This window comes from Scardinius erythrophthalmus, assembly GCF_964197995.2.
Source record: "Scardinius erythrophthalmus genome assembly, chromosome: 19".
Lineage (NCBI taxonomy): Eukaryota > Metazoa > Chordata > Actinopteri > Cypriniformes > Leuciscidae > Scardinius > Scardinius erythrophthalmus.
The window spans coordinates 40286333-40302606 of record NC_138239.1 but is presented as its reverse complement, the minus strand read 5'-3'; the positions used below and the strand labels follow the sequence as shown (position 1 = coordinate 40302606).

Sequence of the window (16274 nt, the reverse complement as noted above, 5' to 3'; positions counted from 1 at the left end):
CACCGCCTCTGAGCTTTTGGATTGCCCTTCGTCTGGAATGGATTGTGTGTGATGTCTGTGAGTGTATGTGTATGATTATTAAATATTAAAATTAAAAACAAATTTATTGATAGTGAAAAAACTATTTATGAAGCACCATACAGTGCTGAAAGGTATTTAGTAGTGGGAGGGGCGCCCCGCCCTCTACCACTATAAAGTCCAGAGGGACCACGCCCTCGAGCACTCTGTAGTTGCAGAGGGAACAGAGACAGTTGTCATTTCAATTCGCCTGATGAGAACCTTGGGAAAGTTCGAAACGCGTCGCGAGATATGCCTGAATGACACAAAAACCGTAAAAATGAGTACAGCTGCCATCATTTTGAAGGTGGGTGATGTAGCAGAGCTCTGGAAAATTTTCTCTTCAGCCCATACAGGCGTCGAGTTGGTTAAAATGGCCGCCATCATTGGTGCGGGTGATGTTGCAGAGCCACATGATTTTTTCTCCGTCCACTGTGACGTCGAGCGTCTCCTCATGTCCATACAGACGTGAGTTATATGCCCCTTACCACATCTGACTAAAACCTACCATAGTTTTTTCATTAAATTAAACCCTTGTTGGTGTAAACCAGGGCAATATAGCCCGTTTGATTTGAACCCTGGCGATTGTAGCCCTATATTTTATTATTTTATAATTATATATGTCTCTCTATGTCAGAACCGCTTACCTTTTTGGGCCTGGGGTTTTCCTTTAGTGGTCAGTAGAAAGTAGGCCAGTGCACAGCCATTTCTGGGGCCTTCGGGCCCTGGATCTTGGATTTTTCATTCCCCTAACCCTAACCCTAACCCTAACCCTAACCCTAACCCTAACCCTAACCCTGGGACTCTACCCCTGGGACTCTACCCCTGGGACTCTACCCCTGGGACTCTACCCCTGGGACTCTACCCCTGGGACTCTACCCCTGGGACTCTACCCCTGGGACTCTACCCCTGGGACTCTACCCCTGGGACTCTACCCCTGGGACTCTACCCCTGGGACTCTACCCCTGGGACTCTACCCCTGGGACTCTACCCCAACCCCTTTTTTTTTTAAATAAAATAAAAACCTCAATATATCAATAAGAATTTGAAACTTTTATTTACTTTTTCTTAAAACAAATTGTTAAACACTTTTACAATAAAAGAAAAATACATTAAAAATGCAGCACTGTCTAAACAGCTGGAGGGGACCAGGAAAACTGGTTCAAGAAAAACTGCTGCTTCATCCATCCATGTTGGATGTTCCATTCTTCTGTCATGGTGGTTGGAGCAAGGATGAGTTTGAACAGGATCTAGTTGTAACAGTAAAACCTTGTAAGTAACATCAAAATAACATGTTTAGGAGATTAACACGCAGGAACAGAACTACTAACTTAAAAAAAATGGACAAGGAACTAAAAGTATATATACAAAGACTAAATGAGTGAGTCAACAAGGGGCAGGTGGACACAATAGGTTGCCATGGACACAATAGGTTGACAAAAAAATACAGGTGAGGTTGTCATACTGTCAAACAAAGCTTTACAATACAACAGGCATACAATATCATGAAAGGTTTAAAATACAAAAGAGCAAACCAAAAGCATAAAAATATTAAAGGCATCATACCATTATTGCAAAGGGATAATCAGACAAAAAGGGTCATAATACAAAATGAGCATTAAGGGGGGAAATAAAAGTGATCCTGTGCTACAGACAAAGACAATAGAAGGTATTAATACAGAAAATAAAACATGAAGGACAAAGCTGCTTTATAAAATATGCATTGAAAAACAAACTAAATGTGACTGACAACCATAAGTAGGACAAAAGACAATGGTTTAAAGGGGAAAAATACAAAAGCAAATATGAAACAAATATGGGCAGAGATAAATACAAAGAGGACAGGGACAAAATGAAAGGGTCCTATTTGCAAAAATAAAAAAGGCACAGATAAAATCCAGCATAACAACTCAAAGCATAATACAAAAACCATTACTACAAATGTTGGCAGTCACCATAAAACTGTTGACCCAGGAATGAGACCAATATACACAATGTTTCACAGGTTAGCCTTCAGGGTTCAGGGTTAGGGTTGGTATTGTCAGAAATTTACTGAAACAATTATTAAAAAAGAGCTATTAAATGTCTAGAGTACTAAGAACATTCTGATTGTGGTGTAACTAAGACACAGCTGTGAGCTGATGAAACAGCCGCTACTAAAAGGTCAAACAAGGTTAGAAGTTTGGAATTCTGTACCATGAGCCTCAAGGTGGACAGTAGTGTCAACATGTGGACTTCCATTCTGAAGGGAGAACAACCACACACCCAGCTCACCTAGAGGAAGATACATCACATTTCAGTTAGAATTAGTATAAAATTCAAAAGAATGATTGCACAGAAGAGAATTTCCAAGAAGTGTCACACCTGTTCTCAAACCCCTCCAAGGTTTGGTGAAGTTGGCAGAGACAGGTGGTGTCACTTTGTTCTTTGATCAAATTTAGGTCTCAGTCAATCCCATGATGAGCCAGTATGGCTATTGGCTAGAATCAAGTCAGTTGTGAGAATTTGGAACTGTCAGACAGCTGTAAAACAATGAAGGAGTGAAATACAAAGTGTATAAAATGCAGAGGTACAAGAATAAAAAGGCCAAATTAAAGTTGACAATCATAAGCTTAAAAGGTGTATACAAGAGGGCACAAGGGCATAAATGCAAAAAGGTGAAAAGGAGCACAAAGGCCTAAATAAAAATGGCATAAAGCCACTTTGAAACCATTTTTAGAAGTACTATACAACTAAAATTGACTATCAAATAATATACAAGTATAAAGAGAAAGAATAAAAAGGTTTAGAAGCATTACAAGGTTGAAAACGCAACAAAAAAAAACAGCAAGTATTAGTAACTGTATGAATTTAAAAGAATGATGGCACAGAGTATTTCCAAGAATAAGCAGCAAGCACACCTGTTCTCAAACCCCTCCAAGGTTTAGTGAAGTTGGTAGAGGAAGGATATTTTGTTCTTTGATCAAATTGAAGTCAGTTTTGTGACTTTGGAACTCTCCAGCAGCTGTAAAACAATGAGGGGGAGAGATACAAATTGTAGGTTAACAGGATATTAAAACAGGTGCATAAAACACACAAACTCAAGTGTCTTATCTGCATCATTGCTCAGACCACTTCAACACACAGGGTGCTTTGGAGGACAGGCGGAAACGTCAGGGCTAATGTTCATTTAGATACACAAGTGATCAAATGACAGTCCAGCACTGTACACTAAAACAAACCAATGATCGACCATCTCTAAAGCTCTTTAGTGTGCACACTGCATAATTTCCAGTCACTAAGTTTGGGGAGCCCCCATCTATCTAGATATCAGCGGATTTACACCTGCAGGCAGCTGACACTAAACTCTACCTAGCCTAGCATTGGTGGATCACAAGCTGCACTGAAGTATGGGACTATTCTTCACCATAAGGCTTTTGGGGAATATGGTTTAACCCAGTAATGAAAACAAGCAAATGTAAATATAACAAGGATCACAGGTTGGTCTACAAACATGGAAGGACTTCTCATCTAGCAGCAGTTGATTTTGAAACAAAAAAGTATTTAGAATTGAAGTGAATTTCACATTTCTGTTACTATAGACAAATTAACATCAGTTACATAGATGTAAATAAGGCCCATCTGTGAGAACCCTAACCCACTCTAGCATGAGCGGGAAGGATGATTTTACAAATGACATTTAGTTAGTGTCAGTAGTTTAATGAAGCTCAAAGTTATTTCGAATGCGCATGCGTCGCGTCTGAACGCGTTGTTGTCTTTGGAGCTCCATCGATTTGATTTATAAATCTTGATTTTATTCTTTAAACTTACAACAAACATTTTCTACTTTACCTCACTGAGAAGCACTACTGCTCAACCCTCATAGTTACAACGCGGACTGTTGAGCAGACGCGTCTCAAGCCTATTAGTGATCCAACGCTGGATACTCCTATAGGTTACTCCCGTGGATCACGGCTGAACGCGTCTTCTCAACACTCACTTACAAACATTTTTCGCCTATCGTGCGTCTACTCTACACCCGTACCACTAAAAAGACGGATTATATCTAAAACTTTAGTCATAAATTTAGTATTAATATTGATAGCATCACTGGTAGCTTTGTTGCTAACTTACTGTCCATCTGTTAAAATGGCGAATATATCAGATGAAAGTAGTCTACCTTTTGGTGCAGGTGAGGACACATTTGAGCTGCACGCACTGCAGTCTGAGCTGGAAGCTGTTGAGAAACAGATCCACGACCTTTTATTGAGACAAGCCGAGCTGATAGACCGGCGGTTAGCTCTTGAAACATCACGCGCCGATGCACACAAATCAGAGATTAACGTTACTAACCCGCTGACTCCGACTTCGTCTACTCCGTGCGTTTCTCAACATAGGTCCCGAGCGCCGAGGTCGCGATCAGCCATGGTCTCGTTCACTCCGGCTCCAACACGCCACCACGAAGCCTGGGTGGTTCCGCAGCGGAAGACGCGAGTCAGGTCTAGACCAAGACTCTCTCCGACCCTCCCGGTTTTCGAGTTATCCACACAAAACCGCTTCTCCCCTCTTCGCGAAACAGAACGCGATGCTGTGATCATCGGCGATTCCATCATTCGGCACGTACGCGCAACGTTAGGTAAAAGTAAGGTGCACAGTCACTGCTTTCCTGGTGCTCGTGTTTCTGAAATCACTACTCACGTTCCCGAGATTCTGAACGGTGACGAACGCGTCGGAACTGTTGTCCTGCACGCGGGAGTGAACGACATCAGGATGCGCCAGACAGAGATTCTGAAGAAAGACTTCAGGAATCTGATCGATACGGTACGCAGCACATCGCCTGAAACAACGATCATAGTGTCAGGACCGCTTCCCACGTACCGACTAGGACATGAAAAGTTTAGCAGATTATTTGCGCTAAATGAATGGTTAATGTCATGGTGCAATGAGCAGAAACTGCTCTTTGTAAATAATTGGAATCTGTTTTGGGAGCGTCCTAGGCTTTTCCGTGCCGATGGCTTACACCCAAGCAGATTCGGAGCAGATCTTCTGTCGGATAACATCTCCAAAATGTTAAATACCTTTTGACTAGTAACCAAAAGTCCAAATCATAGTCTCTGCTGCACCAATTTAACTGATATAAATACTAGTGTAGAATATTGCATAGAAACCGTGTCTATTCCTCGTTTAGTGAGATCAAATAATAAATCTACTGCAGGATCTAGGAAAAATCTAATTGTTATTAAAACAGAAAATGTTGCTATTAGTAAACAAAAACAATTTCTAAAGCTAGGTCTTCTAAACATTAGATCACTCACACCTAAGGCAGTTATTGTAAATGAAATAGTCACAGATAATAGCTTCGATGTACTTTGCCTAACTGAAACCTGGCTTAAACCAAATGATTATTTCGGTCTAAATGAGTCTGCTCCTCCTGGATACTCCTATAAGCATGAGCCCCGTCTGATTGGTCGTGGCAGTGGTGTTGCGACAATTTATAGAGATATTCTCAATGTTACTCAGAAAGCGGGTTATAAGTTTATTTCGTTTGAAGTACTTGTACTAAATGTTACGCTCTTAGATGTTAGAAAAACATCCCTATTATCTCTAGCCTTGGCTACCGTATATAGACCGCCTGGGCCTTACGCTGATTTCCTAAAAGAGTTTGCAGAGTTTCTCTCAGACCTATTAGTCAATGTCGATAAAGCATTAATTGTTGGAGATTTTAACATACACGTAGATAATCCAAATGATGCGTTAGGGGCTGCGTTTACAGATTTATTAAATTCATTTGGGGTCAAGCAAAACGTCACCGGACCAACTCATCGTCTTAATCATACACTCGATTTAATTATATCACATGGAACCGATCCAACCGATATAGATATTATACCGCAAAGTGATGAAGTCACTGACCATTACATGGTAACTTGCATATTACGTACTGCTGTAATATGTCATGCGGCGCCGCGTTATCAACCAGGCAGAACAATCCTTCCATCCACCATAGATAATTTCTCAAATTGCTTATCTGATCTGTCTCAGCTGCTGCCTGAACCCAAACAAACAGATGAACTAGAAGAACTAACTAGCACTATGAGCACTATTCTCTCTAGAACATTGGATGTTGTTGCACCTATTAGATTAAAAAAGGTCAGAGAGAAAATTAAAGCACCGTGGTACAACAATACTACGCATGTTCTAAAGAGAGAAACCCGTATTTTAGAGCGTAAATGGAAACAAACTAATTTAGAGGTCTTTAGAATCGCGTGGAAAGACAGTATGTCACGTTATAAAAAGGCCCTAAAAGCAGCCAGGGCTGAGCACCTCCGCAAACTAATAGAAAATAACCAAAATAATCCAAGGTTTTTATTTAACACCGTGGCTAGACTAACAAATAAACAGACATCACCCGAACAAAATATCCCGTTACAGTTTAGTAGTAATGATTTTATGAAGTTCTTCACTGAGAAAATAGAAAGCATCAGAACCACAATTGTAAACGTTCAATCTTCAGTTGCGCCTTATAATTCAGCCTTAATTATCACCCCGCAAGAACAATTACAGTGCTTTACAACTATAGAACAAATAGAGTTAAATAAACTTATCACTTCCTCTAAAACAACAACATGTTTATTAGATCCGATACCAACTAAACTACTGAAAGAAGTGTTACCTGTAGTGGAAGAGCCTCTCCTTAATATTATTAACTCGTCTTTATCTTTAGGTCATGTTCCAAGAACATTTAAACTGGCAGTTATAAAACCTCTCATTAAGAAACCACAATTAGATCATAATAACCTAGCAAATTATAGACCCATTTCAAATCTTCCATTTATGTCTAAAATATTAGAAAAAGTGGTGTCCGCTCAATTGTGTTCTTTCTTGCAAGAAAATGATATCTATGAGAAGTTTCAGTCTGGTTTCAGGCCGCACCATAGCACTGAAACTGCGCTCGTTAAAATCACAAATGATTTACTCTTAGCTTCTGACCAAGGCTGTATCTCAATACTAGTTTTACTTGATCTTAGTGCTGCGTTCGATACTATAGATCACACAATACTCTTAGATCGACTACAAAATTATACTGGTGTTCAAGGACAAGCATTAAGCTGGTTTAGATCATACTTATCTGACCGCTACCATTTTGTCTATTTAAATGGAGAAAAATCGATCATAACTCCAGTAAACTATGGAGTGCCGCAGGGATCTGTGTTAGGCCCTCTATTATTCTCAGTATATATGATGCCACTTGGAAATATTATAAGGAAACATGGAATTAGTTTCCATTGTTATGCTGATGACACTCAAATATATATTTCATCACGGCCAGATGAAAACGCTAAATTATCCAAATTGACAGAGTGTGTTAAAGATATAAAAGATTGGATGACGCGTAATTTTCTTTTATTAAATCCAGACAAAACAGAGGTACTACTTATCGGTTCAAAAAACCGCCCACAAAACCTCTCGCAATACAACTTTAATATAGTAGGATGTCCTGTTACTTTATCCTCTACAGTAAAAGACCTGGGTGTTATACTCGATTGCAACCTGTCTTTCAAAAATCATATTTCATATGTTACAAAAACCGCCTTTTTCCACCTTAGAAACATTGCTAAGCTACGTAATATGCTATCAGTTTCTGATGCAGAAAAGTTAGTTCATGCATTCATGACCTCGAGACTAGATTACTGTAATGCTTTATTAGCCGGTTGTCCTGCATCCTCAATTAACAAGCTACAGTTAGTCCAAAATGCCGCCGCTAGAGTTCTTACTAGATCAAGAAAATATGATCATATAACACCGATTTTATCATCACTGCATTGGTTACCTATAAAGTTCCGTATTAATTACAAGGTATTGCTACTGACTTATAAAGCCCTAAACGGCTTAGCTTCAGTCTATTTAACGGATCTTCTATCGCCCTATAATCCATCGCGCTCTTTAAGATCACTAAATTCAAGGCTTTTGGTCATACCTAGGATATCCAGAACCACCAAAGGAGGGAGAGCATTTTCACATTTAGCTCCAAAACTCTGGAATAGCCTTCCTGATACTGTTCGTTGCTCAGACTCGCTCTCCCAGTTTAAAACTAGATTAAAGTCGCATCTCTGACTTCCGGTTATGGCCGCAAACTAGAAGGTCACGTTCAAACCTGCTCTCTACAACAATCCTGATTAATCCTTTTAATTGAGCCATAAACTTTCCAAAGCTGCGAAACTGGTGCAGAAATGCCTAGCACTGGAAGAGGGAGTAGAGATAGACCCAAATCAACTACGCAATCCAAGTTAACAGGCTTTGGATCGCACGGTACAGAGCAGCCAGCTAACAAAGATGCTAACGTTACGAACGAGGCAGACGTTAGCGCTGCTAGCAAAGAAACAAACGAAGGGGATGTGAACAATAACGCGACGATTCCGGCCGTCAATGATCAACAGCTGCTAAGTATGGTTAAAGATGAGATATTGGGAGAGATACGCAATTTGAAAACAGAGTTCGCGGGAAGATTTGATGGAGTAATGAAAGCTATAGAAGAAACAAGAAAGGAGATGTCTGAATGCACAGAGCGGATGACCGAGGCAGAGGTGCGTCTGTCTAGCGTGGAAGACGAGCAGGGCGAATTGAAAGCGGTGGTCGAGAGTTTACAGAAAAGAAATAAGCATCTTGAGGACAAAATGGTCGATATGGAAACAAGATCACGTTTGAACAATCTTAGACTGGTGGGTCTCCCTGAAAATTGTGAGGGCTCCGACATGTGCGGGTTTTTGGAGAGTTGGTTGCCAGACGCGCTGGAGTTAACCCCAACGCGCCATCCTTTAGTCCTGGAAAGGGCGCACCGCGTCGGGCCAAAGAAAGACACCGATGCCTCGCCAAGAACGGTAATCATGAGATTTCTTAATTACAAGCAGAAAGAAACCGTACTGAGAGCTGCCAAAACAAAGAAGGATATCCTCTACAAGAACCAACGTGTGAAGCTGTTTGCTGATGTTGCTACGGAGGTGCACAGGCAACGGAAGCAATTCGATGTTGTTCGCGACCAGCTCCGTAAACTAGGGGTGCGGCATGGCATTCTTTCCCCTTCTATGTTGGTGCTGACATACAAGGAGAAAGTCCACAAGTTTACTTCATCAGCGGAGGCCAAGATCTTTGTCCAAAAGATCCAAATGGATACAGAAGGAACAGAATGACTTGTGTTTATAGGTACTGCCACTGCCGTAACAACCACATATTGTAGGTATTATTGATAAGGCATTTTTGAAGTTGTAAATGCAAGTACTGTTCACAAAGGATACATTATTTGAATACAGTAGCAGGTGAACGTTGAGATGTTTTATACTGACAACAGTTCAGATCTCAGGAATCTGACGGTGTTAGCGGTTGGAAGTAGAGTACTTTAGGGGTTTGCCCAGTCAGCTGGGAAGGGTGGTTGTTTTTTTTTGTTTTGTGATGTTCGTGCTGTTCGTAGCTTTTAATTTATGTTTCAGTGTTCTACTGTATGTTAGCTCTCAGACACATTTATATGGTGCTAAAATAATGTTATTGTATGTTTTGTTCGGATGACACAAAAATTTGAAATTAAATATACTTCCTGGAATTGCAGGGGCTTAAATAAACCTAAAAAGATCAAGCAAGTTATGAATAAAATAAAAGATCTAGGCTCTAAAATAGTTTTCCTGCAGGAGACCCACACTCTTGAGGAGGAAAATATCAGAATAAGCAGGAGGTGGCAGGGATCGCTGTATGCATCCTCATTTACATCTAGAGCTCGAGGTGTAATTACACTAATTCATAAATCGGTTCCATTGCATGTCACAAACGTTATAAAAGACAAATTTGGAAGATACTTGATTATTCAAGGATCTATTTTACATGAAAATTTCAACTTAGTAAATGTATATGGACCTAATATAGATGATGATCGATTCTTTATAAATTTATTTCTAACCATTTCTTCTCTCTCAGGAAAAAATATTATTGGTGGAGATTGGAACTGCGTTTTGAATCCAATCCTTGACCGATGCACCGGAATTGACCAGACTCATCATAAAAGCAGAGAAATCATCCAGAACTTTTTGAAGGAATTGCAGTTGGTAGATATTTGGCGACATTATAACCCAATTGATATTACATATTCTTGTCACTCTAAAACATTTAATACATATTCTCGCTTAGATTACTTTCTAATTTCGGCAGACTTGTTGCCCTATATGGGAGAATGTTCCTATGATAGTATTACAATATCTGACCATGCTTCATGTAACATAAAATATACTCATAAAGATTTATTGATAGACCCTCCTAGATGGTGCTTACATCAAAAATGGCTCAAAGATGAATCTTTTGTAGGATATGTGGGGAATAAAATTGATGAATATTTTAGTATAAACACAACACAAACCACTGCTCGTATCAAATGGGATGCTTTTAAGGCCTGTATAAGGGGTTATATCATTTCTTATACTTCTTCAAAATCTAAAGAGTTGCGCAAGAAAAGACAACAACTAGAGGAAAAAATAAAGAATTTGGAGAAGCAGTTATTTAGATATAAGAATTTACAAGTAGAAAAAGAGCTGTTGCTGTTAAAAGCACAGTATAATAAAGTTACAGCGGATAGGGCAGCCTCCAACATATTAAGATTAAATCAGTCTTTCTATGAACAGGGAGAGAAGCCTGGTAAGATTTTAGCATGGCAAATAAAACAATTAGAAGCACAAAAAAATATAACAACAATAATAAACACAAAAGGAGAAACAATTGTGGATCCAATAGAGATAAATAAAGAATTTAGAAATTATTATGAAAAACTTTATGATTCCCAGGGTCAGACCGATCTAAATGCACAAAAAAAATTCTTAAACAAGTTAAACATACCAACTATTGCAGAAGACCTTAGCCATCAATTAGACTGTGACATTAGTGAAGATGAAATAGTCAAAGTAATTGATAGCATGAGCACAGGTAAAAAAGCTGGACCTGATGGGTTTCCAATTGACTTTTATAAAAAGTTTAAGGGAAAGTTGGTAAAGCCAATATTGGAAATGTTGCAGGAAGCTTTTATAGATGGGGACCTCCCCAACTCAATGGTCAGTGCATTAATTATCTTATTACCTAAGCCTGGAAAATCTAGGGATAGATGTGAGAATATGAGGCCAATAAGTCTGCTTAACTCAGATCTTAAGATAATCAGTAAATTACTAGCAATTCGTTTACAGGAAACCCTTCCATTGATCATCCACAGGGATCAAAATGGCTTTGTTTTGGGTCGGCAAGGTCTGCATAATGTTAGAAGGGTTCTCAACGTCATTCAAGCATTAGACGATACTAAGGATACGGCCCTCCTCTCCCTGGACGCCGAAAAAGCGTTTGACAGGGTAGAGTGGGCCTATCTTTTTGATGTGTTAAGACGCTTTGGATTTGGACCGAAAATTCGAAAATGGATACAGTTATTATATTTAAATCCTATTGCTGAGATTTTAACAAATAAAATCGTGTCTAAACCAATTTCAATTAAACGCGGATGTCGACAGGGGTGTCCGTTATCTCCATTGCTCTTTACTTTAGCAATGGAGCCCTTGGCTATAGCAGTACGGTCACATTTACATATAACCGGAATCACAATTAGTCGGGTAGAACACAGACTGTCGTTATATGCAGATGATGTAATTGTATTCCTTTCAAAACTTAATTCTTCTATTCCTGCTTTGTTAAAACTAATTGAGGAGTTTGGTCATATTTCAGGATATGTAATTAACAGACTAAAATCATCTATCTTGTTGCTAGATAAAGGAGAGAGAGAGAATCCACCTATAGTAGTTTCACAATTCAAATCAGTTTCTAAATTTACTTACTTAGGAATATATATCCTTCCAAATTTAGATTTAATTGTTCAGCATAATTATGAATCGATAACTAACGAAATTAGAGATAGTGTCAATAGATGGATTCTTCTTCCCATGTCTCTTATTGGTCGAATTAATATTTACAAAATGAATATACTTCCTAAATTGTTGTATGTGTTTCAGAATATTCCTTTGCCACCCCCTGCAGACTGGTTTAAAACATTTAAGAAACTACTTCTTGATTTTTTATGGTCAAACAAACGTGCTAGAATAAGACTGTCATTACTTCATTTGCCCTATCATGAAGGAGGCTTGATGTGCCCAAACTTAGTATGGTACTACTGGGCAGCTCAGCTTAGATCTATAGGGTACTATTTTAGCAAAAATGACACTCCCCAATGGACAGAAATGGAGAGTAACATTTTGAGTCCTCCGTTACCTTTGTACATTTTTTCTGATACAGAAGCTAATTTGTTGAAGAAAACTAAAAATCCAATAGTTAAAAACATGGTCAAGGTGTGGTATAATGTTAAAAGATACATTAAAGAACCAGTTATTTTATCACGGCTAACCCCAATTTGGGGAAATCAGAACTTCTCCCCAGGGAGAGCCGATGCAGTGTTTAAGCAATGGGCTTTAAATGGATTGGAGAAAATTCAAGATTTATATCCAACAGACTCAGACAACTTGATGTCATTTGACATGCTTAGACACAAATTTAACATTCAAAGGAAATATTTTTTCAAATATCTCCAACTCAGAAGTTATATAGGAACCAATCAAAACAATTTACGAAAACCACCCAAATCTGAGTTAGAAGAAATGATAAGTGAAAAAAGTTTTAAAAGGGGAGCAATCTCCCAACTTTATAAACTACTGCTATCACACTCCCCAGATAATTCAATCCTAAAATTAGAAGCCTGGAAGAAAGATCTGCAAATAAATGTATCACCAGATGAGTGGGAAATGGCTTGTAGTAAAGCACATAAGCAAACTATAAATTCTAGGTTGAGATTATTACAATACAAGTGGCTTATGCGTGTGTATGTCACTCCTGTTAAATTAAACCAATTCAATCCAAATATCCCAGACATATGTGCAAAGTGTGGAGAGGAAAAGGGAACATTGTTCCATTGTATTTGGGATTGTAGAGAAATTAGAACATTTTGGGGAGTAATAAAGCAAACTGTGAATGATATTATTTCTAAAGATCTTCCTCTGGAACCTTCTTTAATCATCTTAGGCTTGTACCCCAAGCACATAGGATATACAAAAAGTGAGATGCTGTTCATTGATATATGTTTATTACAAGCTAAAATGTTGATTGCATTGCACTGGAAAAGCACAAGTAGACCAAGTATTGGACAGTGGGTTAAGCAGATGTTGGCTACTCTTCCATTGGAACGCATCACATACTTGCTAAAAGGAAAAAAGGACTTGTTTGAAAGTATTTGGAGACCTTTCATGCTCTTTGCAGAAAGCACAGACTTAACCGAAGATCAAGAGGAGGATGACACTCATGAATAGTTTCACAGTCAGGGTTCTGCCCGTTGGGAGATGGCTAGTCTCTGTTTACTTGTGTCAAAAGGCATATTGGATATGTTATATGGTAACATTGTATTTTGTGTTTGAGAGCGGGTTCTGTTGTATGTTACTCTAAAAGTCAAATAAAAATATTGTGAAAAAAAAAAAAAAAAAAAAAAAAGTCGCATCTCTTCAGCCAGGCATTCATATAATATTTTTAATCTTACAGTTCAAATTACAATCCGGCCTCTAGTTAATAATCGCCAGAGGAGAACTGGCCCCCGACTGAGCCTGGGTTCTCCCAAGGTTTTTTTTTCTCCATTGGGTCACCTGATGGAGTTTTAGGACACTATTAGGTCACTTGATGGAGTTTTTCGGTTCCTTGCCACTGTTGCCTTTGGCTTGCTCAGTTGGGGATATTCTGGGGATATCTAATTTGATTTTATCAATAAATTCCACTAGAAACAAACCTTGTTGTATTATTTTAATTTAATACTGTGAAGCTGCTTTGATACAATCTGTATTGTGAAAAGCGCTATACAAATATACTTGACTTGACTTGACTTATTGCACAAAAGTATATTTCCAAGTAATATTGATAAGCAAACCTGTTCCTCTAATCCCAGTTTAATGAGGGCTGTGGAAGGAATTGACGATATTGCGGTGTCCACTGGTCAAATCCAGGTCAGTCAGTTCCAGAGGAGCGGAGAGCAGCTACAGCTGGAATGAAGTCAGCTTTGGGACTCTGGATCTGCCAGAGAGCAGAAAAAGAGCAGTGGGTGATGTGGAGAGGGGGAAAAGCCCTGTCGGTGTCCTTGTGTAGATAAACCAATATCCACACAATGATTCCAGACAGGCCACGTTACAAATGGGTGTAGGAGTAACAGGAGTATTGGAAAATTGTTTAAAATGAGGTACAGCTTTGAGTTGTAGTGAGCAATTTTAAGTCAAATGACAATAGAAAGCTTTGGAATTGTGGCATGAGACTTCAACATCCACCTACAAGTCAACAAGGCTTCCATCAAGAATGGAGAACAGCAGCACATACAACCACAAGTTTTCCAGTTTACGTGGAGAATTCTTACAATGCAGCATTAGTAACATCATGAAATTAGTTACACAGAAGTATATTTACACATATTACTGAAGATAGAAGTTGGCTGAGATCAGGTTGTTTTGGTGTCCTCTGCTTGACTCCAGGTCTCAGTAAAGCACAAGATGAGCTGAGTGTGGCTCTGGGACTCTGAAACAACCAGGCCGATGAAAAAAAATGTGAGGTGCAAAAGGACAAGGTTAGAACATAAAGATAAGGGAAAGGCGCAAAAAAGATACTCAAGTCCCTTGTCTTCATAAGAGAGGCTGATGAGCTAACATTAATGCTTAACTCCAGTCCTCTGGAACAACATCCCAGAATGCACTTAAATGGAGCATGAGAAACACTGCTATAACAGACCAGCACAATTAACAAACTGACATTAACAAGCATTCATCAGTGCACCTATGATCACATCCCTAAAGCTCTTTAGTGTGCAGATTGTTAAATGGATCTAATTTCACCTGTCACTAAGTTTGTGGCGCCCTTATCTATCTATATATCTGAGCTCAAGTGGGTCGGATGTCTTTCATATCCCTGAATAACTCCTGCAACACCATAAGATATAACATACACAGTACCTTTCCAATCAAGATTGTCATAATCTCACTGGAACAAAGTGATCAATTTAAATAAGTAAATTGGCAGTAAAAGCACTTCATATATACATATATATAGTAACATTTTAAACACAGGCATCTAAATGGTACATGAAACATTGTAAAGGGATTGTTAGGTGGATGTGGAAAATCTCAGACCTATATAGAGAAAACAGAAGTTAGCATGATAAATGTTCAACAGCTGTTTTAAACCATACATTGTCCAAAATCTGTGTGAATACAGCAAAAGACAAAAGATTAACTCTTAAAGAATGGAAAAATAATGGCACAGACCAGCTGCTAAAAGACTGCAAAACACCCTAATTTATGCTACCAAGGATGCAACAAATATTTATGTAGCACATTAAATCTCAATCTTCATAGCATTTTAGTAAAGGATATAAAAGCAGCACACAAAAGGAATTAACAAGTACTGTAATTCTTACATTTTTACCCAAAGTATTTTACACATACAGCACCATGTTACTATGATCAGATGATTGAAACTGTGTATTCCTAAAGAACATTCACCCCTGGTTTCACAGACAGGGCTTAAGACTAGTCCTAGACTAAAATGTAAGTCTGAGCTGTTTCCACTGAAATAAACTTGCACTGACTGATCTTAAAAATATATCAGTGCCTTTTTAGTTTTAAGATGCACATCGGTAATGTTTTTTTCTAAGCATGTTTATAAAAATTACTTAAATGTCCTAATTGATCTATGGTCTAATCCTGGCTTAGTCTAAGCCCTGTCTGTGAAACCGGGCCTCAATGTCATAATATAGAACAGATTTTTATTTTAGTTTTTCCCTTTAACACCAGACTTAAACCTTGAAGCTGCTGACAATTTATTTCTAATGACATAATGAAGCTGTAACATAACAAAATAAACAACATTAAAACAAACTTCTCAATCACAATAATTCCAACCTTCAGTAGCTTCATTACTCTCCAACTTCCATCACAGACTGACAATGCTGTGAAAGTTCAGCTAGAGGGCATTTATACTCATGGGCACAACCATTGACAGACATGCAAGCAACCCTAAATTAAGTTCACCAAATACACAAACCTCAGTATTATAAGCTTTAAATGCCCTAATTAATAAAATATTATATAACAACATACTAACCCTAAGCATAACCATTGCAAAGCATTTCAAATAATAAAAAAAAAACTAAA

At 38.5% G+C, this 16274-nt stretch overlaps 1 long non-coding RNA gene across 1 annotated transcript; it reads right to left on the bottom strand.

Annotated features, from left to right (window-relative positions):
• Positions 1-1092: 1092 nt before the first annotated feature.
• LOC308680139 lies at positions 1093-16070 on the bottom strand. Its single transcript, XR_014028884.1, has 6 exons — positions 16023-16070; positions 14536-14643; positions 14009-14151; positions 2958-3061; positions 2422-2579; positions 1093-2331 (listed from the first exon to the last, which is right to left on the bottom strand). It is a non-coding gene; the product is annotated as an uncharacterized lncRNA (long non-coding RNA).
• Positions 16071-16274: the final 204 nt, after the last annotated feature.